The 23,611-nt window shown below is 39.2% G+C and overlaps 1 protein-coding gene across 4 annotated transcripts in view; it reads left to right on the forward strand.

Moving 5' to 3' along the window:
* The first annotated feature begins 414 nt into the window (after positions 1-414).
* Positions 415-23,611, forward strand: part of SH3D19 (SH3 domain containing 19) — a 111,836-nt gene continuing 88,639 nt past the window's right edge. For 2 of the 4 annotated variants that reach the window (XM_040251461.1, XM_040251460.1), the window contains exons 1-2: positions 420-566; positions 2,329-2,368. The gene's annotated coding sequence lies outside the window, so the exon portion shown is untranslated. Of the gene's footprint in view, positions 567-1,952; positions 2,246-2,328; positions 2,369-23,611 lie in introns of those variants that run through there. The other 2 variants (XM_040251459.1, XM_040251462.1) reach the window with 2 other exon arrangements.

Genomic DNA, 23,611 nt, shown 5'->3' on the forward strand with positions numbered 1-23,611 from the left:
TAATTTACCCTTACCCTCAAATTAACAAATATATGGGTCTTAGGAGGAACATGTTATAAGCACTGTATATGCATATTTATGTGGAAATGTAACACATGTACACTAAGAGTGAATTTGGGAGGAAACATTTAACATGTCCTCCAACAGATTATCAAGTTATTTTCTCCAATTTTAATTACTTCTCCATAGGGAAGTACAGTGGGAAGGTATTTGTATTTTCTTAGAGCAGAAAGTATTAGAATGTTGGTAGAATTTCCTGTTTTAACCAAGAATGAAGGAGAACTATGAGCCATTTGCTTCCTGAATGGCTGCATTCCAGCTGTGCAGACTGATCACAGCACATCTGCCAATCAGAGCAGGCCCTGGAGGGAACCTTGGAGGCCGAGCCTTGTTTACAGGCATCGTTTCTGCATCGTGACTCTGTTTCTCCCCTCCTCCTTTGTGTTGTATGTCTAGGAAGATTTGTAGGGGAATTCGCTATTACGCGCCTAAATAAGCAGTATGAAACTAAGACACCAGCCACAGCAAATTGTATTTCGGGCAGACTTAGCTCATCTTAGTTACAGGTAAGAGTTGTTACTTTGTTATGAGGATAGCTGATGTGCATCTAGTTTCTGGCTTTACTTTGAGACAGTATACTTTACTTTTGTTAGCAAAACTAACAGGCTCAAAGCTGAAGAGGAACAGTCAAAAAATGGTTTAACATGTGCGCTGTATTCCTGACTTTAAATTTTATAGTACTCAACAAATGAAAAACTAGATTTTTATTTAGAGGAGGGGTAAACCAAGTTACATTAAAAGTTTTAAAAGTGGCAGTAACACTAAGTCACTGTGTAGAGAAATTGGAACCAGAAGCCTAGTAACCTCATGTATCTGGGAGAACCTTCTAGCTAAACAAATATGTTTTATTGTGGATCTTTCTCCTTGTCAGTGTTTCAGAGAACAGTATCTTCCTGTGTGCTAACTCCTTGGTTTAAAAAGACATTTCTTATTAAGTACTCATTCAGAAAGAATTTATATTTAACTATGTAAATCTGATTCATATTCTTTCATAATTTTTTCATAAAATTTCTTCAGAACTTTTAGAGAATGTTTTTGTTATCTTTATGCTGCTGCGTCAGCAGTAAAATTAAGGGGGGAAGAAAGCATTCCAGTCTAATCTTTATTTAGCCATTAAATTGTATCATGTTAGTGTTAATTCAGAAGATAGTTTAGGAAACTACCTTTTGATAATCTTGCATAGGATTTTAAAAAGTCATTCTATAGGATTTTATTTTGGTTTTACACATTGCTTGCTTCTTCCTTTTTTCTTTTTACCCATTGCTTTCTGTTGTTAGTTTTTTCATAACACTGCTATCTTTCTACTGCATTTATTTATTTGTAAGCATATACTGAAGGAAAAATCATTAGTCAAAAAAAAAAAAGGACAACCTATGAGTTTTGTGGTTGTTTCTCTTATATATAATAGTCTTCATGTTGATGAAGCACATTTTAGAGTAGTACGTAGAGGCACTTCTAAAAACGTCTAACAGCTAGACTCTGGCCCCTTATTCTGTAGCCGGACTTCTCCATTTTAATGCTGTTGACATTTTCGGTGAGATTATTCTTTGTTGTAGTGGTTAGTAGCATCCCTGGTCTCTACCCACCAGATGCCAGTAGCTCCTTCCTCCTAAGCTGTGACAGCAACAGACCATTTCCTGGTGTTGCCAGGTGTCCCCTTGGGGAGGAGGAGCAAAATCGCCCCTGGTTGAGAACCACTGCTCTGTAGCCCTTTAGACCTAATTTTCTGTGAAACGTGGAAATCCAACTTCTGAAAAGTTCTGGGTGATAGAGAGTTAAGGAGGAGGCTGTACTGGTCTCAGTGTATTTGCAGATGTAGCTGACTGCTCATTTCTTTCCCCTCCCCATCCTGTTAGAAGCTTTTGCCAACCATGATTCATGGAATGATTTTTTTGAGCTGAGTAATTTGTGGCTTTTCAGTTTCCTTACTTTCTTTCCTTAGCTAAACTTGTTTTGGTTTTAGCAAAGTGTTTAAAACAGCAAAGATCTTTGAAAATGAAATAATACGTGTAATGATATATTTTCTAAGTAGATGATTTTTAACAAACTGTAAAAACTTTATATGCCTGTCCTTCTTTATATCTTTCATAACTCCTCTGTCAGACAAATCCTCTCAACTCTGAAGGAGAGCCTTATGTAGGGGAAGACAGAGCAACCTTTGAACAGTCCTTTGTGAAATCTGATGGTATGGCAGCTGGTATTTAAGAACTTCTTTTCTAAGAACTTCTAAAGAGCATTTTAAAATGTGACTCTCTTCTTTCTTTACAGATCGAAACGAACGAAATAAACCAGAGCATCGTTCTTCAAGGTATGAATTTATAGTTATAGTATTTAATAACTGTATAAAGCTTTTCTTATTTGGAAGAAGTGCAAGTGTCCCTTTTTGAAACACTGTATCTTTGAATCTTCTGTGGCCCTCAGGCTTCACAAGGGAAATACTGTTCATTCTCAGAACAAATATTCTTTATAAAATTATTGACTACCTGGAAGACATGTTTTATTTTGAGAATTTGTATCAATGACAGGTATATTTTTACAGAAAATTATTTTATCCCTGTTTCTTTTCTTCTGTGGTTTATTTCCCTCTACTTTCTTTAATTGGTATTTTTATAAATGTGTACTGCTTTTTTTCTAATTATGTATAAAGCTAGCATGGGCTTATAGAAATTTAAAAATTATTTTTTAAAGTAGAAATCATTAAAAAAAAACAATGTCTTTCATCAACTGAAAATGGTTGGCTACTGCTAAAAATTTGATATAATTAATTCTTTCTAGAGCTTATCGGTATAAATACACACACACACACACACACACACACCCATAGGTATATATATATTGCAGTTGAATTCTTTAAGTTCTTACTAGACAGTTTTGAATGGCCAGGAAGGTTCTGCCCCTTCAGCCCGTTATTCACACTGAGAAGCATGTCCTATGAGAGCTTCACCAACACTGAAGAGTGTGTTTGAAATCCCTGTCAAACTTATGGGATGGAGGGGGCTCAGATGGTAAAGAGTCTGCTTGCAGTCTGGGAGACCTGGGTTCAACCTCTGAGTCGGGAAGATCCCCTGGAGAAGGGAATGGCAACCCACTCCAGTATTCTTTCCTGGAGAATCCCATGGACAGAGGAGCCTGGGGGGCTACAGTCCCGGGGATCACAAGGAATCGGACATAACTGAGCAACTAACACTTGTCAAACTTATATGTGGAAAACTGTCTAACTTCCACTCTCTAGGCAAGAATGACAGATCTTTTTTTATTTTTTAACCTAGTTCTGTGAAGGATTGTAACTTTTTAATATCATTTTCACCTTATTCCACATTTCATCACTTTTTCTTTGCATTTTATATTGTGATAGTGTGATAGTGTTATTAGTCGCTCAGTTGTGTCTGACTCTTAGCGACCCCTTGAATTGTAGCCCACCAGGCTCCTCTGTCCATGGAATTCTCCAGGCAAGAATACTGGGGTGGGTTGCCATTTCCTTCTCCAGGGATCTTTCCAACTCAGGGGTCAAACCCAGATTTCCTGCAGTGCAGGCAGAGTCTTTACCATGTGAGGTAACAGGGAAGCTCCAGTACATTTTGCAGAGATTGTCAATCAAAGTAAGTTACTGAGATCTAATCTGGGAGGAAAATACAGCTAAGTATTTGGGATGTAAGGTAGTTTTTTTAGGGAGGAGTGTAATTCACATATATTAAAATTCACTCTTTTTGGTGTATGATTCTATGAGTTTTGACAAACACATACAGTTAGATTCACTCTTTTTGGTGTATGTTTCTATGAGTTTTGACAAACACATACAGTTAGATAGCCATAATCATAGAAAAGTGTGTAAGATTGATTTTTTTAATACTTAAAAAATAATAGAAAAAAGAATGTAAGAGGACTTTGACAGCATGCTTGACTGTGAGTGACATAAAGTTGAAAGGGTAAAAAATAGTTAGGATGATAAAATCAGGATCCATAAGACCCCTGACATACTGAAGGTTTGACTGAATTAAGCAATATGAGTTTTAATTGGAACAAATGTAAATCCTTACCCCTATGGCTGAAAGATCAATGGAGCATGAACCAGTAGGGGAGAGGTGACTTAACAATATTTTTGAAAAAAACATTGAGGATTTAATTCTTCATAAATTCATCATGAGGGGAGTTCCCTGGTGGCCTAGGGGTTAGGATTCTGGGCTTTCACTGCCATGGCCCAGGTTCAGTCCCTGGTCGGTGAACTGAAATCCCTCAAGCTCCACAGCACAGCCAACAAGAACAAAATAAATAAATAAATCCATTCATTAAGAGTCAAAAATTTCATGTTGTTGCCTCCACCTCCCCCCAAAATGTCGGCATTGATTTAATTGTGCTGAAAGACCTATAATGTCCAGTATAAGAAAAGTGATAGCTCTAGACCACACTTTTGATGTGCTGTTCAATTCTGGGCCCACAAGGCTTTGAGAAATGGAAGTGTGCTTTGCACTGGCTCTGTCGATATTGAGGTACTTAAAAGCAGAATCCTATCATCTACTCCAGAGATTCTCATTCAGTAGGTGTGGAGTGAGTAGATCATGGGAATCTGTATATTAAAGAAGTGGCGGGTGATTCTGATGGAGAGCCAGGTTGGGAACCACTGGGATAGAAGACCACAGCTGAGCTGGGAGAGGGGAAGTGAAAGAGCAGAGCTGGGTAGAAGTCAAAGCTAAGTCACAGGAAGACTTGTTTAAGGAATTGGGAGAAGTGAGCCATGGTTTGGAAGTTTGGGAAGGGGGTATAAGACAGAAATAACTGGATTCAAACACCTGAAGGGCTGTAGAAGAGACTAGCAAAATTGTTCTCATAATTGCTGTTCCCAGCATTAGCTCCCAATTGCTAGGAAGAACCAGGGATCCTCGGAGGAATAGCTAATTCTAGATCCTGGGAAAGGGAAAGTCCGGGTAAGCCTGGACCCTACTGATAGGAAGGTAGGAAGTGCTCAACCAGTGGGGTCATGTCAAAAAGGCCTAGGAGGCAGTTTCAAGAGGCTCAGTTGACCAAATCTGGGACAATTTGAGTAGCAACAATTTTAAATGACAATAGATTCTAACACATTGGATTTTTAAAAATCCAAATAGAAGAAGAAATACTTAAGATTTTAATTATAAAGGGAAAAATGTATCTTTGTCAGTGAAGAGATCTGGTGATCACATTCTTAATCAAGTGGTCAACTTGTATACCTGTCACCGTCTGTCTCACTCTCAGGTGAGACACCCTGACATTCTGTGACTCCAGCTGATGCCTTAGCAATGCACATAGATATCATTTATGTCATAGGAACCCTGGCCAAAACAAGGTAATATGAAAAATACAAAAAGGCTAGAAAGATATTTCAGATTTTAAAAGACTATTTTTTTTTAAATCTGGAATTTAAAAATCCAGATTTAAAAAAAAATGCCTTGGGAATAATTAAGAAAATTTAAATACGAAATTTATTTTTGATTTTTTGGTTAATATTTCTTTGATTAGGTGTATATTGGAAAGCTGTTATGTGGGAGAATGTCCTTATTCTTAGGAGATGTAAGCAGATGTATTAGAGGCGACACAGGCTTATGTTTGCAGCATACTCTCAAATAATTAATGAACATTAAAAACAGCAAGATAACAGGAAATACAGGAAAATATTAATAATTGGTGAATAGATGAAATGTATATATGGGTGTTCACTATACTATCCCTTTAGCTTTTCTGTAGACTTGAAATTTCACAGCAAGAAGTAGTAGAGGAGGGAATCTGGAGAAGGGGATGGCAACCCACTCCAGGATTCTTGCCTTGAGAATCCCCATGGCCAGAGGGACCTGGCGGGCTACAGTCCATGGAGTCACATGACTGAGCGACTAAGCGCGCACGGTACAGTGGAGGGAATGGGTCTGTAGGTTCTGTGTGGCCCTGGGGGTAAAATATGCATCTGTGGGTGCACAGTTGAGAGGGTGCGTTTCTGCACAATGTGAGGAAGGATTTCCAGACGTAGCAGGTCAAGGATGGAATGGAATCTGTGGGCGACACTGTCAAGGAAAAGCTGGACAAGCTAGTGGAGGGGATAAAATAGAGAAGTTTCATGCATAGCTAAATCATGATTCTAGACGGCTCCAGCCAATAGGCAATAATCTTTGTTGAGAGACCCTAATCCAGGCTTAGGATACAGCAGAAAGCAAGGAAAGGTCTCCAGCTTTGTGGAGCACAGAGTGCCCATTGTTTGGGATTTACATTCCCAATCGCTCACGTCAGGATCCAAGTCTTCGCAGTTCTACTTCAGGTGGTGCTCATGGTACTCAGCCTTCAACCTCTAATTTATACTTTCAGGCCCTCCAGGACTGTGATACTGGTCTTGGTAACATGCCTGGTTCACAGTAAGCACTTAATAAACAAATTTTTGAATAAAGGTCAGATGTAGTTCGAAGAGGGACAGGGAATGCCAATATTTTTTCCCTGTTGACTGGAAAGAACCTGACTCTCAAAAGCTTGCACCTGACTGCTGTTGAGTGCTTGTTACTACAGCAGTGAGGAGTACACCTGTAAGAAGTGTTTTCCAGGAAAGGCCAGTGTCCTCTGTCTGAGTTGTCTGCCAAGACTGGCAGTGACCTGCTCTTCCCCTGCTGTCCTTAGCTGAGCAGGGCCACCCTACCAGTCCAGCAGTGCCTCAACCAGATTAATACCTGCTGCGTTAACAGGGCAGAGGGGAGAAAAAATAAACAAAAGTCACTTAATTTTGGTGTGCTTTTTGGTTCTCCTCAGGCCACTTGGCAGCAAGAACATGGGCTCAATGCCCAGCATGTATAAGAGAGATGCATTTCTTTGGTTTGTGTTTTTATAAGGCCAAATACTCCTATAGCTTTCACAGTGAGAGGCGAATAAATCTGGGACGGCTGCCTGTTCTTTCATTTCAGTGCTGAAATAAAAAGGAAAGTAAAACTTTTGTCAAGTGAAAGGAAAAGTTTTATTAGGTATAGGTCAACACTAAGACCCCAAGCTAAAAAAAGCATCACTTAAGCATTTCTGAGAGGCTTGCTGGGTGCTTTTTGATTGGTTTGTTTTGTAGAAGTCAGAAATATCTGAATTCTTGTCTTTTCCTTGTTAGTTTAAATATACCATTTCCCAAATTGATGTCCCATGGAACTTTCTTTGTAGGAGATTAATCAGTATGCAAGAAGTAAATAATTACTGCCTGAAAAAATTTGGAAATGGTGAGTTAAAACAAAATTAGACATATTTTTTTACTGAGGGTCTTTGATATACTGAAATGCATTATAAAACTCCAAGTGAGAAACTTACTATAGAGGATTTTTAAAATTTCTCTGAATTTATAACTTCCTTTCCCAGACACAGGTACTAATAACATCTAGAAAAATGTACTATGGTATGGCAGCTGGGAAACTAATTGAGAGGGAAGTAGGAGCTAAAGACAATAAAGTTAAGCCCTGTGGTAATCAGTGCCAGCAATGGAAAATTAGGAATTTTTTTTTTACCACCCCAGCAGGTCTGAATAATAGGACCCAGTGACTTATGGCAACTGAAAAATAAGCTACTTTGTCTTAAAGGTTTTACATACTGCAAGGAAATAATTTATAGCAGAAAAGATAAGGCAGCAGAACAGAGAACCCTTAACCTGTTTCTCAGAAATTATCATTTGAATCTTAGTCTTTTTTAAAGCTTTTGATACCTGTTTATAAAATTGATGGAATTTCAGGAAAATTCCCAAAAATTATTTAAAAATTAGACAAGAATAAACAGTGCTGCAGTGAACATTGGGGTATATGTGTTTCTTTCAATTCTGGTTTCCTTGGTGTGTGTGCCCAGCAGTGGGTGGTACATATACACAATGGAGTATTATTCAGCCATTAAAAGAATACATTTGAATCAGTTCTAATGAGATGGATGAAACTGGAGCCGATTATACAGAGTGAAGTAAGCCAGAAAGAAAAACACCAATACAGTATACTAACACATATATATGGAATTTAGAAAGATGGTAATGATAACCCTGTATGCAAGACAGCAAAAGAGACACAGATGTATAGAATGGACTTTTGGACTCTGAGGGAGAGGGAGAGGGTGGGATGATTTGGGAGAATGGCATTGAAACATGTATACTATCATGTAAGAAACGAATCGCCAGTCTATGTTCGATACAGGATACAGGATGCTTCGGGCTGGCACACGGGGATGACCCAGAGAGATGTTATGGGGAGGGAGGTGGGAGGGCGGTTTATGTTTGGGAATGCAAGTACACCTGTGGTGGATTCATGTCAATGTATGGCAAAACTAATACAGTATTGTAAAGCAAAATAAAGTAAAAATAAAAATTAAACAAAAAAAAAGAGAAAAAAAAAAAGAAACAAATCGCCAGTCTATGTTCTATACAGGATACAGGATGCTTCGGGCTGGCGCATGGGGGTGATCCAGAGAGATGATAGGGGGTGGGATGTGGGAGGGGGGGTTCAGGATTGGGAACTCATGTACACCTGTGGCGGATTCATGTCAATGTATAGTAAAACCAATACAGCATTGTAAAGTAAAATAAAGTAAAAATAAAAATAAAAAATAAATAAAAATTAGACAAAAATAAAATTTTCTAAAATTTATAAGGAAGAACAAGATAACCAACTTTGAAGATCAAAACTGGGAGATGGACTCTTGCAAGCAATTAAGACTGTTTTGTTAGTGGAGAAACAGGTCAAAGGAACAGAATGCAGAGCCCAGCAAAGATACACCTGGGCTTCCCAGGTGGCGTGAGTGGTATATAGAACCTGCCTGCTAATACAGGAGACATAAGAGATGTGGGTTCTATTCCTGGGTCAGGAAGGTTCCCTGATGGAGGAAATGGCTCCCCGACTCCAGTATTCTCACCAGGAGAATCTCATGGACAGAGGAACCTGGCCAGCTACAGCCCGTAGGGTCACAAAGAGTTGGATACAACTGAGCGTCTAGGCACAGCATACATGGTTCTCTCCGGTGCTGTGATGGAGCTGGCAATACAGGTCAGTGGGGAAAGTGTACATGTCAACAAGTGGTGCAAGAACAGTTGATTACCTGTATTAAAAAAAAAAATTCTAGATGGAATTTGCTTTATTTTATCATGTGAGGTAGAATCTAAATACATAAAAGTAAAACATTTTGAGGAAATACATGAGAATATCTTTATGATGCTGGAGTAAGGAATATGTTTTTAAACAAGTAGAAACCATGAAGGAAAAGATGGACAAATTTGACTATGTGGAACTTTAAAACTTAGGCACATGAAGACAGCAAAAGCGTGTGAAAAGACAAGTTGTTACCAACACACACAGGCAACAATGGTTAGTGTCCAATATAAATACACATCAGGAAGAAAAGACAAATAGCTCAGGAGAACAGGGGCAGGGAGCTCAGAAAAGATGAATCCTAAGAAGCTTTAGCTTGCTAGTACTAAGAAGATGTGTACCAATGTGATGATGAGATATCATTTCACTTCCATTGAGTTGGTGCAGAAATCTCAAAGATTGACAATTGCAAGTGTGTGAGAGAATAATTGATACAGCATATTTAGAGAGTAACTGAGCACTCTATGGTAAAGTTGGAAATGCCCAGACCATATAACCCAGCAGATATTAAGTACCCCAGAGAAATGCTTTTCACTTGTGCCAAAGGAGCTGTGTCCAGGAATGTTGGGAGTAGGACTCCTTGGACTGAGGGAACTGCAGCTATATGTGACAGCATATATAAATCTCAAAAACAGAATTGTGGATGATAAAAGTAAAGTGTAGGAAACCATATCCAGTCTCCTGGGGTAAACCATAATGAAAAAGAGTGTTTACAAAAGAATATATAATATATACGTGTAAAATTGAGTCACTTTTGCCGTATAACAGAGATTGGCACACCGTTGTATTGGGTTGGCCAAAAAGTTCATTTGGATTTTTCCATAACATCTTATGAAAAACCCAAATGAACTTTTTGGCCAACCCAATAAATCAGCTATACATCAATTAAAAAACAAAAAAAGCAAGTCGTAAAAGAAAGATAGCTCAGTATGATACCATATATATAAACCAGAGGTCAGCACATGGGCCAAATCTGGCCTGCCACCTATTTCTGTGAATAGTTTTATCAGACTTCAGCCACGCCCATCTGTACGCATACTGGCTGCAGCTGCTTTCACATCACTACAGCAGAGCTAACTAGTTACACCAGAAGTCACAGGGCCCTCTAAGCCTCTGACCCCTTATAGAAAAAGTTTGTCAACTCCAGATGCAAAAAACAGTTTGCTGACTCCCTTTGTCATAGGTGAAACACAAGCAGCATATTCATTATTGTATATTTTTATGGCTACATATATATATATATTTTACATGTATATGTGTGCCTTTAAAGTAAAAGTATGGTGTAGCAGTCTGGAGGAGAATGGATACATGTATATGTATGACAGAGTCCCTTTGCTGTTAACCTGAAACTATCACAACATTGTTAGTCAGCTGTACTCTAACACAAAATAAAAACTTAAAAAAGTAAATTAAAAGTATAAAAAAAGTACATGTGGAAGTGATAAATAGTGAATTTAGGACATTGCTTATCCAAGGAATGGATGAAAAAGGGGTACTCAGGGAGCATCAGGCGTATATTAAATGGCTCAGTTTTGGGCTTTGTTTATCTAAACTCTTTTTGAATCCTGAAAAATTTCATAATTAATTTTAAAAACCTTTAAGAGGACTTTCTTGAATTCTGTGGCACCAATAATGGTGTTTTTACAGGAAAGGAGCATAAAATTGAGTGAAATTTTCTTTGATTATTTCTGAAAGAGGAAAATAAAAAGGAAGTAATTGAGAATATTAAAAAAAGAAACATGATCACACACTGCTCCCATTTCTACTCATAGTCTACACCTGTAGTTCCCTCTACTCTGTTCAGTTCAGTTGCTTAGTCGTGTCCGACTCTTTGTGACCCCATGGACTGCACTATACCAGGCCTCCCTGTTCATCTACCAAACCCTGGAGTTTATTCAGACTCATGTCCATCGACTTGATGATGCAGTCCAACCATCTCATCCTCTGTCATCCCCTTCTAACCCTGCCTTCAATCTTTCCCAGCATCAGGGTCTTTTCAAATGAATCAGGTGGCCAAAGTATTGAGTTTCAGCTTTAGCATCAGTCCTTCCAGTGAATATTCGGGACTGATTTCGTTTAGGATTGACTGGTTGGATCTCCTTGCAGTCCAAGGACTCTCAAGAGTCTTCTCCAACACCACAGTTCAAAAGCATCAATTCTTCTTGCTTAGCTATGGAAAAACCACAGCCTTCACTAGACGGACTTTTGTTGACAAAGTGATGTCTCTGCTTTTTAATATGCTGTCTAGGTTGTTCATAACTTTCCTTCCAAGGAGTAAGCATCTTTTAATTTCATGGCTGTAGTCACCATCTGCAGTGATTTTGGAGCCCAAAGAAATAAAGTCTGTCACTGTTTCCCCATCTATTTGCCATGAAGTGATGGGGCCAGATTCCATGATCTTAGTCTTCTGAATGTTGAGCTTTAAGCCAACTTCTTCACTCTCCTCTTGCACTTTCATCAAGAGGCTCTTTAGTTCTTCTTTGATTTCTGTTATAAGGGTGGTGTTATCTACATGTCTGAGGTTATTGATATTTCTCCCAGCAATCTTGATTCCAACTTGTGCTTCATCCACCCCAGCATTTCTCATGGTGTACTCTGCATAGAAGTTAAATAAGCAGAGTGACAATATACACTCTTGACGTACTCCTTTCCCTATTTGGAACCAGTCTGTTGTTCCATGTTTGGTTCTAACTGTTGCTTCCTGACCTGCATACAGGTTTCTCAAGAGACAAGTCAGGTGGTCTCGTTTCCCATCTCTTTCAGAATTTTCCACAGTTTGTTGTGATCCATACAATCAAAGGCTTTGGCATAGTCAATAAAGCAGAAATAGATGTTTTTCTGGAACTCTCTCACTTTTTTGATAAGCCAGCGGATGTTGGCAATTTGATCTCTGGTTCCTCTGCCTTTTCTAAATCCAGCTTGAATATCTAGGAGTTCATGGTTCATGTACTATTGAAGCCTGGCTTGGAGAATTTTGAGCATTACTTTATTAGTGTGTGAGATGAGTGCAATTGTGCGGTAGTTTGAACAATCTTTGACATTGCTTTTCTTTGGGATTGAAATGAAAACTGACCTTTTCCACTGCTTTTCCTTTGGCCACTTCTGAGTTTTCCAAATTTGCTGGCATGTTGAGTGCAGCACTTTCACAGCATCATCTTTTAGGATTTGAAATAGCTCAATTAAAATTCCATCACCTCCACTAGCTTTGTTCGTAGTGATGCTTCCTAAGGCCCACTTGACTTTGCATTCCAGGATGTCTGGCTCTAGGTGAGTGATCATACCATCATGATTATCTGGGTCATGAAGATCTTTTTTGTATAGTTCTGTGTATTCTTGCCACCTCTTCTTAATATCTTCTGCTTCTATTAGGTCCATACCTAATCTGTCCTTTATTGTGCTCATGTTTGCATGAAATGTTCCCTTCGTATCTCTAATTTTCTTTAGGCGATCTCTAGTCTTTCCCATTCTATTGTTTTACTCTATTTCTTTGTACTAATAACTGAGGAAGGAAGGCATTCTTATCTTTCCTTTACCATCTACTAAAGGCACTATTTATCGCTCTGTGGGTTTTTACCTTATTTTGATTTTTTACCCAAGAGTTAAACAAGTAACACTTGAAAACACTTTTTAGTAGTACAGAAATATGTGGTGTCTGTCTTTGTTCTACAAGCAACTATTATTAAAGGAGTCTGCTACTGCTGCTGCTTCTGCTAAGTCGCTTCAGTCGTGTCCGACTCTGTGCAGCCCCGTAGATGGAAGCCCACCAGGCTCCCCCATCCCTGGGATTCTCCAGGCAAGAACACCGGAGTGGGTTGCCATTTCCCTCTCCAATGCATGAAAGTGAAAAGTGAAAGTGAAGTCCCTCAGTTGTGTCCGACTCTTAGCGACCCCATGGACTACAGCCTACCAGGCTCCTCCATCCATGGGATTTTCCAGGCAAGAGTACTGGAGTGGGGTGCCATTGCCTTCTCCATAAAGGAGTCTGGTTCAGTGTTTATCCTAGTCTACCTTCTATACATATATGTAGTATATACTGAAATATAATATTAGAATAAGTGAGGTTATATCTGTGTGTAGTGTAGATTGTATATGTTGTTGTTGTTTAGTCACCAAGTTGTGTCCAACTCTTTGCGACCCCATGCACTTCAAGCTTACAAGAAATCAACTTTGAATATTCATTGGAAGGACTGTTGTTAAAGCTCCAGTACTCTGCCCAACTGATGTGAAGAGCCGACTCACTGGAGAAGACCCTGATGCTGGGAAAGATTGAGGGCAAAAAGAGAAGGGGGCGGCAGAGGATGAGATGGTTAGATAGAATTACTGACTCAATGGGCATACATTTGAACAAATTCTGGGAGGTAGTGAAGGACAGGGAAGCCTGGCATTCTGCAGCCTGTGCGGTCAGAAAGAATAGGACATAAATTAGCAACTGAACAACAACCCTATTGTTGGTCTTATAAAGATGTTAGGATTTTATTTTGACACTTTACCATTATCACATTATGGTTTAAATAGATTAGCTAAAAGCAAAAGATTTAACTTGTTTTTGCTTTTCTCCTTTTTAAATATGTCTATTAAAATGTCATGCTCCACTGGGCTTAGTTTAACTACTATAATTCTGTCGCATTTCCCTACCCATATGTTTTGATTCTTGTACCTCTATAAACTATAGCTTGTGTGTAATTACTTTTTGGCATTATGTTTTCTAAGCTATAAGAGAAGTATTATTTTTTGCTGTAGCATCTGTAATGTTGTAAACAAGGTGAAAAATTAAAGTGTATACAAGTTTTGTAGGGAAAAATCTTTTTGCAATCAGAGATATGAAAGGATTATTAACATTTTATGTCATTCTACAGAGAATATGTATTTTTTACTATGGCTTTAAGAAATGTGACTTTAGCATTTTCCCCTAGTGTGATGGGAATGAAAATGAAGCATTGATATGGTCTGTCAGTTGGGTAATTGAAAAGGTTTATCAGCTGGCCTACCACTGCCATACTGCTTAGTATGGGGGCTTCTCTGAAGTTGTTTCAAATTAAACTATCAGCAGGCAGTTAACTGGAACAGCAGCTGGTCCTGTATTTGCTGCTTTTCCTCAAGACTGACATGTGTGGCCACCCACTTCTCAGCATCCAAGGAGCTCATGGATATCCTGGCCCTTCAATTTTTTCATCCTAATTCTTTTCTGTCTTTCCCTTGGATTATATTTTATATCAGTTCTTTGCTTTCCTGCAATATAATTTTTTTTTTTTTTCATTTCAGACTTAGGACTTGAGATTTAAGTTCCCGACCTGTCCTAAAATTTTTTTTTAAATTTATTTATTTATTTTTAATTTTTACTTTACAATTCTGTATTGGTTTTGGCATAGATTGACATGAATCCACCACAGGTGTACATGCGTTCCCAAACATGATTTAGAAGTAGTTATCTACACAGTCTTATAAAATCTGTATTAAATAGCCTTTAGTTGAGTGAACTTTGTATCCATCTTTGTGGATTTCAGTTTGCCCTTAGATTATGATTTCACCCCAATTGATAAATGTCCTTGTACAACTGGACTTTAACTTTTTATTTACATGCATTCCCTTACTGGCAAAGAATGTATCACATTCTTCAAATGTATTGCATAAGACTGTAAACCATAAAAGTACACTAATTCCTGGAAGAATCTTAGTGTGGACAGAATTGCTAAATCGTCACTTAGAAGCCCAATCACCTGCTGTGTCATTAACGGAACCCTACTGTTGATCCAGATTCGGTCATTTCATATATAAAACCCTTCCTTTTTGTCTCTTTTTAAAATTGAAGTGTAGTTAATTTACACTATTGTATTAATATCTGATATACAGCAAAGTGATTCAGATACACACACACACACACACAATCTTTTCAGATTATTTTCCATTATAGGTTAATTACAAGGTATTGAATATAGTTCCCTGTGCTGTACAGCGATACTTGGTGCTTCTCTATTTTATGTATCGTAGCTTGTATCTCCCATACTTCTAGTTATCTCTCCTCTTCTCCCTTTCCCCTTTGGTAGCCATAAGTTTGTTTTCAATGCTTGTGAGTCTGTTCTGTATATAAATTCATTTATATTATTTTCTAGATTCCACATACATGTAATATTTGTCTTTCTCTACCTGGCTCACTTCACTTAATATGATATTCTCAAGATCCATCCATGTTGCTTCACATGCAATATTTCATTCTTTTTATAGCTGAGGAATCATCTATTGATGGGCAGTTGGGTTTCTTCCATATCTTCCCCGCTGTAAATAGAGCTGCAGTGAATAGTGAGGTGTGTGTATCTTTTCAAGATATCAATTCCTCCAGATACTGGCCCAGGAGTGGGATTGCTGGATCATATAGTAGCTCTATTTTTAGTTTTTTAAGGAAACTCCATATTGTCTTGAAACTGGAAATCAGACCTGGTCCAAAAAATATAATTTCAGGGTTGGGCATCTCCTTTTTGATGAGGGACTCCTCTGGACACTGTCAGAACATTCAGTTCTGCCCCATGACAAGATTTTGTCACTTCCCATCACATTCCGGTTGTAGAGCGGCTCTCAGAAGATGCAGAGTGAGCCTGCCCATGCTTGCACAACAATTCTAAATGCAGCAAAAATAAGGCAGGAGTGCCAAAGAAGGACTTTGTGTGTGACTCTCTCTTCTTTTGGAAAGGAGGTCTGAGAGTCAGTGCCCTTTGGTAATTAAAAGAAAAGAATAGAAGGAAAATATCGATTGTCTGAATGCTTCTGAGTAAGACTGTGTCTAAACTACAAACATCCCATCAATTGTAGACCCGTTTCCTAGCGATAAAGTTGCCCCGCGGATACCGCCTTGTGCAGGCAGTCCAGGGATGTGCCAGGGAATGACAAGCAGGCTTAAATGCTTATCACCGTCTCTTGCCCAGTGCTTTCTCTTTGGTTACAGATTCCAAAGAGAGACTCTCAGTAGAAAAAAATCCCTATCAGCTGAACTCACTCTTTGGAATTTTCTTCTTGAAAATTATTTAAATTTGGGGTTGGCTGGGGCGTATGTACTAGCTATACTGATGACTAAACTGAAAGGGCCCAGCTGTAGCAGGAGATTTAAAGAGAGAAGCTAGGATGGTATGGTCTCAGAAGAAGAGAGCTCGTGTAGGAGGCTAGTTTGTTTTGAGAGCTGCATGAGGCTCAGCTGTACTTCCTGTTTATGGGAATTCCTAAGATACCCTTGTATGCTCAGAATTAAAATCCCATTTATTAAATTTCACATTTAAAGGGTTTCAACCTCGCAAGGTAATAAAATAACATCTAAGGAATCTCAACAATATTGTAATTTAAAAATGAAAATTACTTACTTACATTGGCTTTAGGACTATCCTAAACTATATCCTTGACTCTAGGATTTATTTCCACCTGGGTTAGGTAGGGTATCATGAGTAATGCTGAAAGAACAGTACAGAATAGTACTTGAAAGTATTTACATACAAACCAGATCCTTGCCATACAAATATATTGTGTGAAGAGGAAAATGTATTGCTTGTCTTATGAACACTGACAGCAGATCTATGCCTTGGTGAGTAATAGAAGACTTTTTTTGCCTTCTTCTATCAACAAAAGGCAAAAAAAAAAAAAAAAACAACAACAACCAGCCCCCAAATACCTCTCTCTGATGTGGGATCTCCTAAAACACAAATACAGCCAGACCCATGAATTTTCAAACATTTATTTGCAGATACTCCTCGACATGTGATATATTATGAATAAATCCCAAAAGTGATAAAAGTCTTAAATCATCTAATACTCTTCAAGATATTTTCCCCCTTCCTGTGATTTAAATCTTCCAGTCATGAAGAGTCCGTGAAAAAAAGACAAGTTTTCAGAGTTCTTTGGTAATTAATTCACAATTTCTACTTATTTAAATTTTTTTAAAGTTTTGTTTTGTTTTTGGTGACTTCCTCTCAAAATTTGGCTATAGGTGAGGGAGTGATATTCAGCGGCTAAGAACTCAGGTCTAAGAACCAGACCATCAATATTTAAATCCTGTCTTCATCATTTACAAGCTGTGAGAACTTAAACGTAAACTCTTTCCTCATCTGTAAAATTGGGGTCACAATAGTATTGATACATTCCCCTAAGGTAAGGCTAGATGTGGGGATAAGTGAGTTAAAAGGTATAAGGCATTAGAGCAGTGCTCAATAAGGTCACCTAGGCTAGCTATTATTGCCATTGGAATGGACTAGTTATCAACTCTAATGTCCTTCACTCCAGTTAGATTAAGCAATCAATTCTTACCAAGTGGAATTGGAGTTTAAGTTTCATATTTAAAAATTTTTATAGTGGAGGGTAGAATAAAGACCATCCAATCAAATGCTGTTATATGACAGATGGGAAAATTGGCATTAAATGATGCAGTTATGCTCAGGGCAGTGGCATGGCTGTACCTGGACCTCAACCTCTGAACTCTGCTCAGCGTCCACTCTCTGTGTCTGACAACTTTCAGAAGCGTCCTTAGTCCTGAGCCCTACATGCCCTGTGTCTCCGGGATTCACTTACAGCCTTAATGCTATCAGATGCTTTTTAAGTACAAGGGTGAGTCACCTCTCCCCTCTCCACCCTTCTGTTTGGCCCTTATTTGCATAGAGACACGATCTTGGTGTAAATGACTTGATCTTGGTGTAAGTAACATACCACCCTTTATTGTTTTATAATAGTGATTGTTGAGAATATAGCCTTCAGATGCCCATAGATTTGTTTTGCTTAAGCCTGAAGCAAAACCACACTTGCATTTAGGGTAGGCCTCATGTTAAGGAAGTATCATGACCAAAAAAAAATCTCCATGAAACATCAATGAATGCAAATTTGATATCAAATGAATGTACTGGGGTTTCTTTTTTAAAAAAAATAATTTTTGGCACTTTACCCTACAGTTGAGCAATTCCACATTTAGGTATCTACCCAAGAAAAATGAAAAGATACCCAACCAAACTTTTGTACATCGATGTTTGTTGTTTAGTCACCGAGTTATATCCACCTCTTTTGCCACCCCATGGGCTATAGCCTGCCAGGCTCCTCTGTCCATGGGATTTCCCAGGCAAGAATAGTGGAGTGGGTTTTCATTTCCTTCTCCAGGGTGAGGTTTCTATGATGCCATGTTTGAAAGTGGGATTCACGTACATTCACCAAATAGTTATTGTGTATGATAAGCATTTACAGAGGATTGAGGTCGTTTATGCTAAATCTGGGGAATTGGAACCCTAAAAGACAATCTGTAGGAATTTTAGCTCTCTCTAATGTCCCTTTACCTCTGTTAAGGTGGGCAGTCTTTCTGTCCTCCCTTTGCTGGTCCTTCTCTTCTCTGTAAAGCAGCACTCCAGATGCTCTTTCTAGTGACACTAGTCAGCGTGGTCAGCCCCACAGCTGGGCCCGCTTGACCTCACTCCTCATTCTGGACAGGACCCCACCATGAGAAACAAATATTTGGGTTTTGACAACATCACACTAATTCTTGTAGGGCATCTTTTCTAGTGCCGCCTACAGTCTCTTACAAATAAAACAGGAAAAGCAGAGTGTGCATAATCAGAGTGTTTAAAAACACAAGGCTTCCTGGTGGTGCCGTGGTTAAGAATCTACCCTGCAATGTGAGAGACACAGGTCTATCCCTGGCCCAGGAAGATTCCACAGGCCATGGGACAGCTAAGCCCATGAGCCACAACTACTGAGCCTGCTCACCCTAGATGTGGTGCTCTGCAGCAAGAGAAGCCACCACAGTGAGAAGCCCGAGCATCACAACTAGAGAGCAGCCCCCATTCACCGCAACTAGAGAAAGCGTATGCACACCAATGTAACCCGGTGCAGCAAAAAAAAAAAAAAAGCGCTTGCATAATGGTGATAACCATAGCATATTAATGTAAGATGTGAATAACGAGGGGAACAGATGTGGGGTGTGTGAAAACTACTAATCTTCACAGCTTTTCTATTAAAAAAAAACTTAAATTTTTTTTAATTTATTTAAAAAAAAATCTTACCCCCCAAAATACATATAAAACTACTGTGACAAAATAAGTTACAGCAATTCAATATTAGCTTCAGTTCAGTTCAGTTGCTCAGTTGTGTCCAACTCTTTGTGACCCCTTGAATCACAGCACGCCAGGCCTCCCTGTCCACCACCAACTCTGGGAGTTCACTCAAACTCACATCCATCGAGACGGTGATGCCTTCCAGCCATCTCATCCTCTGTCGTCCCCTTCTCCTCCTGCCCCCAATCCCTCCCAGCATCAGTCTTTTCCAATGAGTCAACTCTTCGCATGAGGTGGCCAAAGTACTGGAGTTTCAGCTTCAGCATCATTCCTTTCAATATTAGCATAGTAAGCAGCTTTTATTCTGTTTTACTAGATAATCTACGATAAGATGATCAAGCCTGAATTACTTGAATAAGAGAAAGATCACTATTCTTATACAGAGTCCTAGTTTGAAAAGAAACATTTCTAAGGAAATGTTAGAGTTAAAGGGGGAATAAGAGATTTAACAATCTCTGTGTTAAAATTTTAAAAAGGGGCTTAAAGTTCCTATTTGAAACATTTGATATCACAGAACCAACTAAAGACTGGGTCCTAATTACTTGGGCATACTTCTGTCTGGAGCACGGACTACCCTGTAATATAGTACATAATTATGCAAGTCTGGCTCACCACCTGAAGGCAGCTGTTCATCTTTGCGTCTCCAGGTTTGGTAACAGGACAGATGATCAGTGTTTTCTGATTTGAGAGGAGATACTTGCAAATGAACTAAAATAACTAGAAATCTCAGGATCTGAAGAAATATATGCCCTTTTGAGGATACTTGCAGAAGTAAATAACCCACGTTTGAAAGAAAATAACCTTTCCGATTTGTGCTTGTGTGTTGATTGTCTATATGCATTGCTGTTTTCTCGGGCTGCTAAAACCATCCAGTAGCCCTGCTGCCCCACCACCAAGGCTAGTCCCACATCAGCTGGCTCTGGTTAAAGTGCTGGTGGCGATGCTGAGGGAACCTTTGCTCTACTGTGGGTTCCTGTCACAGGAACCCCATCCTGTCTTTCTCAGGGCCTTGCTGTCAGGGCTGTGGCCTGTGGGAATGAGGTGGGATTAGGAGAAGAGCTTGGAAGTGTCTTAGATCCAAACCTCACCATTTGTAGTTACGTTTGTTTCCTCTTTTGTCTCCATTTGCTTCTTCTTTTCTTGAAATTCCAGGAAAAATCTTAAAATGTCATCTGATGGGGTTCAACTCAGACTGAAACAGTTGTACATCTGTCCCAGGAAAACCGTGGTCCCAGGTTTAACAGTGTCTGGAAGCAAAGTGTGTGGCATTATCATACCAGCTTCAGGTGTTTGGACGCTTTCCTCTCTTCACTGCTCTATCAATAAAACAGAAATGATATTTGCTACCTAAATAAGGAGGCCATACAGGGAGTGGGAATTACTAAATAATGTATCTTCTTTTTTGAAAGTAAGAGTTTTAAGGAAAAAACAATTCTATCTACCCATCCATCTGCCTGTCTGTCCACCCACCTGCCTATCCATCCATCTGTCCATCCGCACATTCATTTCAGTTGATTTCTGTTGTTAGGAATTCTTGTAACAGAAAGAGCCATGGCCCAGGGAACAATTGCCGTATCTCATCGGTGTTCTTAAGGTGACATAGGCGTTGGTGGCAGTTGAGCAGGATGGTCTTGGGTGCCACTAGAAATCTGAGTTAGGATGGACTTCTCTGCCAAGCCTGTTCTGGAAACACCAGCCCTGAGCTACCTGGGAATTTGAGGAGTATCTCTGACTTTGGCTGCTGCAAGGAGGTAAACTTTACTGTTCATATCTGCACGGTCTTGCCACTTGGAATCCAGTTTATGATTTTTTTAAGTTTGATTATACTTCACCCTTTTATTCATTTGAATTGATAGTCATGACTTATTTTACACTTGTGATGTTATTTTTCTAAAGACTCCAGATATCCTTAGGTTTTCCCTCACCCCCTAATATGTATTAAAATTGCCTGATTAAATTTTTTTAAAAGATCTTGCCTGTTTACTTATATATCTTCTCCACTTAACTATAAGCTCTTTGAGTGCCAGGGCACATCATTTTTACTCTTGTCCTTGCTGCTGCTGCTGCTGCTGCTAAGTCGCTTCAGTCGTGTCTGACTCTGTGCGACCTCATAGACAGTAGCCCACCAGGCTCCCCTGTCCCTGGGATTCTCCAGGCAAGAACACTGGACTGAGTTGCCATTTCCTATACTCTTGACCCTAGTACCTAGGAGAACCTCTGGAATGTAGAATACACTAAGGGAATAAGAGTTACATTCTTGATTTTTATTTTTATTTTTTAAAATATTTTTTTATTTGGCTGCATTGGTCTTAGTTGCAGCACTCAGGATCTTTTTCCCTTGTGACCCATAGATTCTCTACTTGTAGTGCATGGGCTCAATGGTTGTAGCTTGTGAACTTAGTTGCTCTGTGGCCTGTGGGATCTTAGTTGCCCGCTCAGGGATCAAACGTGCATCCCCGACATTCCTAGGTGGATTCTTAACCACTGGACCACCAAGGAAGTCCCACATTAATGATTTTTAAATTCTAAATGTTTGTGTTCATTTAATTTGATTGAAAGTATATGAAAGGGAAAGTTGCTCAGTCGTGTCCAACTCTTTGTGACCCATGAATATACAGTCCATGGAATTCTCCAGGCCAGAATACTGGAGTGAGTAGACAAACCCTTTTCCAGGGGTTCTTCCCAACCCAGGGATGGATCCCAGGTCTCCTGCATTGTGGCTGGATCTTTACCAGCTGAGCCACCAGGGAAGCCCAAGAATACTGGAGAGGGTAGCCTATCCCTTCTTCAGGGGATCTTCCCAACCGAGGAATTGAACTGGGTCTCCTGCATTGCAGGCGGATTCTTTACGAGGTGAGCTACTAGGGAAGCCCATATAATAATTTGACTATTAACTACTTTTTTTGGTAAATTATTTATTTTAATTGGAGGCTAATTACTTTACAATATTGTGGTGGATTTTGCTATACATCGACATGAATCAGTGACGGCTGTACATGTGTCCCCCGTCCTGAATGCCCCTCCCGCCTTCCTCCCCATCCCATCCCGTCCCTCAGGGTTGTCCCAGTGCCCCAGCCCTGAGTGCCCTGCCTCATGCATTGAACCTGGACTGACGATCTATTTCACATATGATAATATACATTTTAAATGCTATTCTCTTCAATGCTATTGCCTTCTCCCACAGAGTCCAAAAGTCTGTTCTTTACATCTGTGTCTCTTTTACTGTGTCGCATATAGGGTCTTCATTACCATCTTTCTAAATTCCATATGTATGCATTAGTATACTGTATTGGTGTTTTTCTTTCTGGCTTACTTCACTCTGTATAATAGGCTCCAGTTTCATCCACCTCATTAGAACTGATTCAGATGCATTCTTTTTAATGGCTGAGTAATATTCCATTGTGTATATGTACCACAGCTTTCTTGTCCATTCATCTGCCAATGGACATCTAGGTTGCTTCCATGTCCTAGCTATGAACAGCTATGAACGGTGCTGCGATGAACATTGGGGTACACGTGTCTCTTTCAATTCTGGTTTCCTCGGTATGTATGCCCAACAGTGGGATTGCTGGGTCATATGGCAGTTCTATTTCCAGTTTTTTAAGAAATCTCCCCACTGTTCTCCATAGTGGCTGTACTAGTTTGCATTCCCACCAACAGTGTAAGAGGGTTCCCTTTTCTCTGCACCCTCTCCAACATTTATTGTTTGTAGATTTTTTGATAGCAGCCATTCTGACTGGGGTGAGATGGTACCTTATTGTGGTTTTGATTTGCAGTTCTCTGATAATGAGTGATGTTGAGCATCTTTTCATGTGTTTGTTAGCCATCTGTATGTCTTCTTTGGAGAAATGTTTTTATTCTTTGGCCCATTTTTTAATTGAGTTGTTTATTTTTCTGGAATTGAGCTGTATGAGCTGCTTGTATATTTTTGAGATTAATTTTTTGTCAGTTGCTTCATTTGCTATTATTTTCTCCCATTCCAAAAGTTATCTTTTCACTTTGCTTATAGTATCCTTCGTTGTGCGAAAGCTTTTAAGTTTAATTAGGTCCCATTTGTTCATTTTTGCTTTTATTTGCATTACTCTGGGAGGTGGGTCATAGAGGATCCTGCTATGATTTATGTCACAGAGTGTTTTGCCCATGTTTTCCTCTAGGAGTTTTATGGTTTCTGGTCTTACATTTAGATCTTTGATCCATTTTGAGTTTATTTTTGTGTATGGTGTTAGGAAGTGTTCTAGTTTCATTCTTTTACAAGTGGTTGACCAGTTTTCCCAGCACCACTTGTTAAAGAGATTGTCTTTTCTTCATTGTATATTCTTGCCTCCTTTGTCAAAGATAAGGTGTCCATAGATGCATGGATTTATCCCTGGACTTTCTATTTTG

The sequence above is a fragment of the Oryx dammah genome, unplaced genomic scaffold, assembly GCF_014754425.2.
Source record: "Oryx dammah isolate SB20612 unplaced genomic scaffold, SCBI_Odam_1.1 HiC_scaffold_12, whole genome shotgun sequence".
NCBI lineage: Eukaryota > Metazoa > Chordata > Mammalia > Artiodactyla > Bovidae > Oryx > Oryx dammah.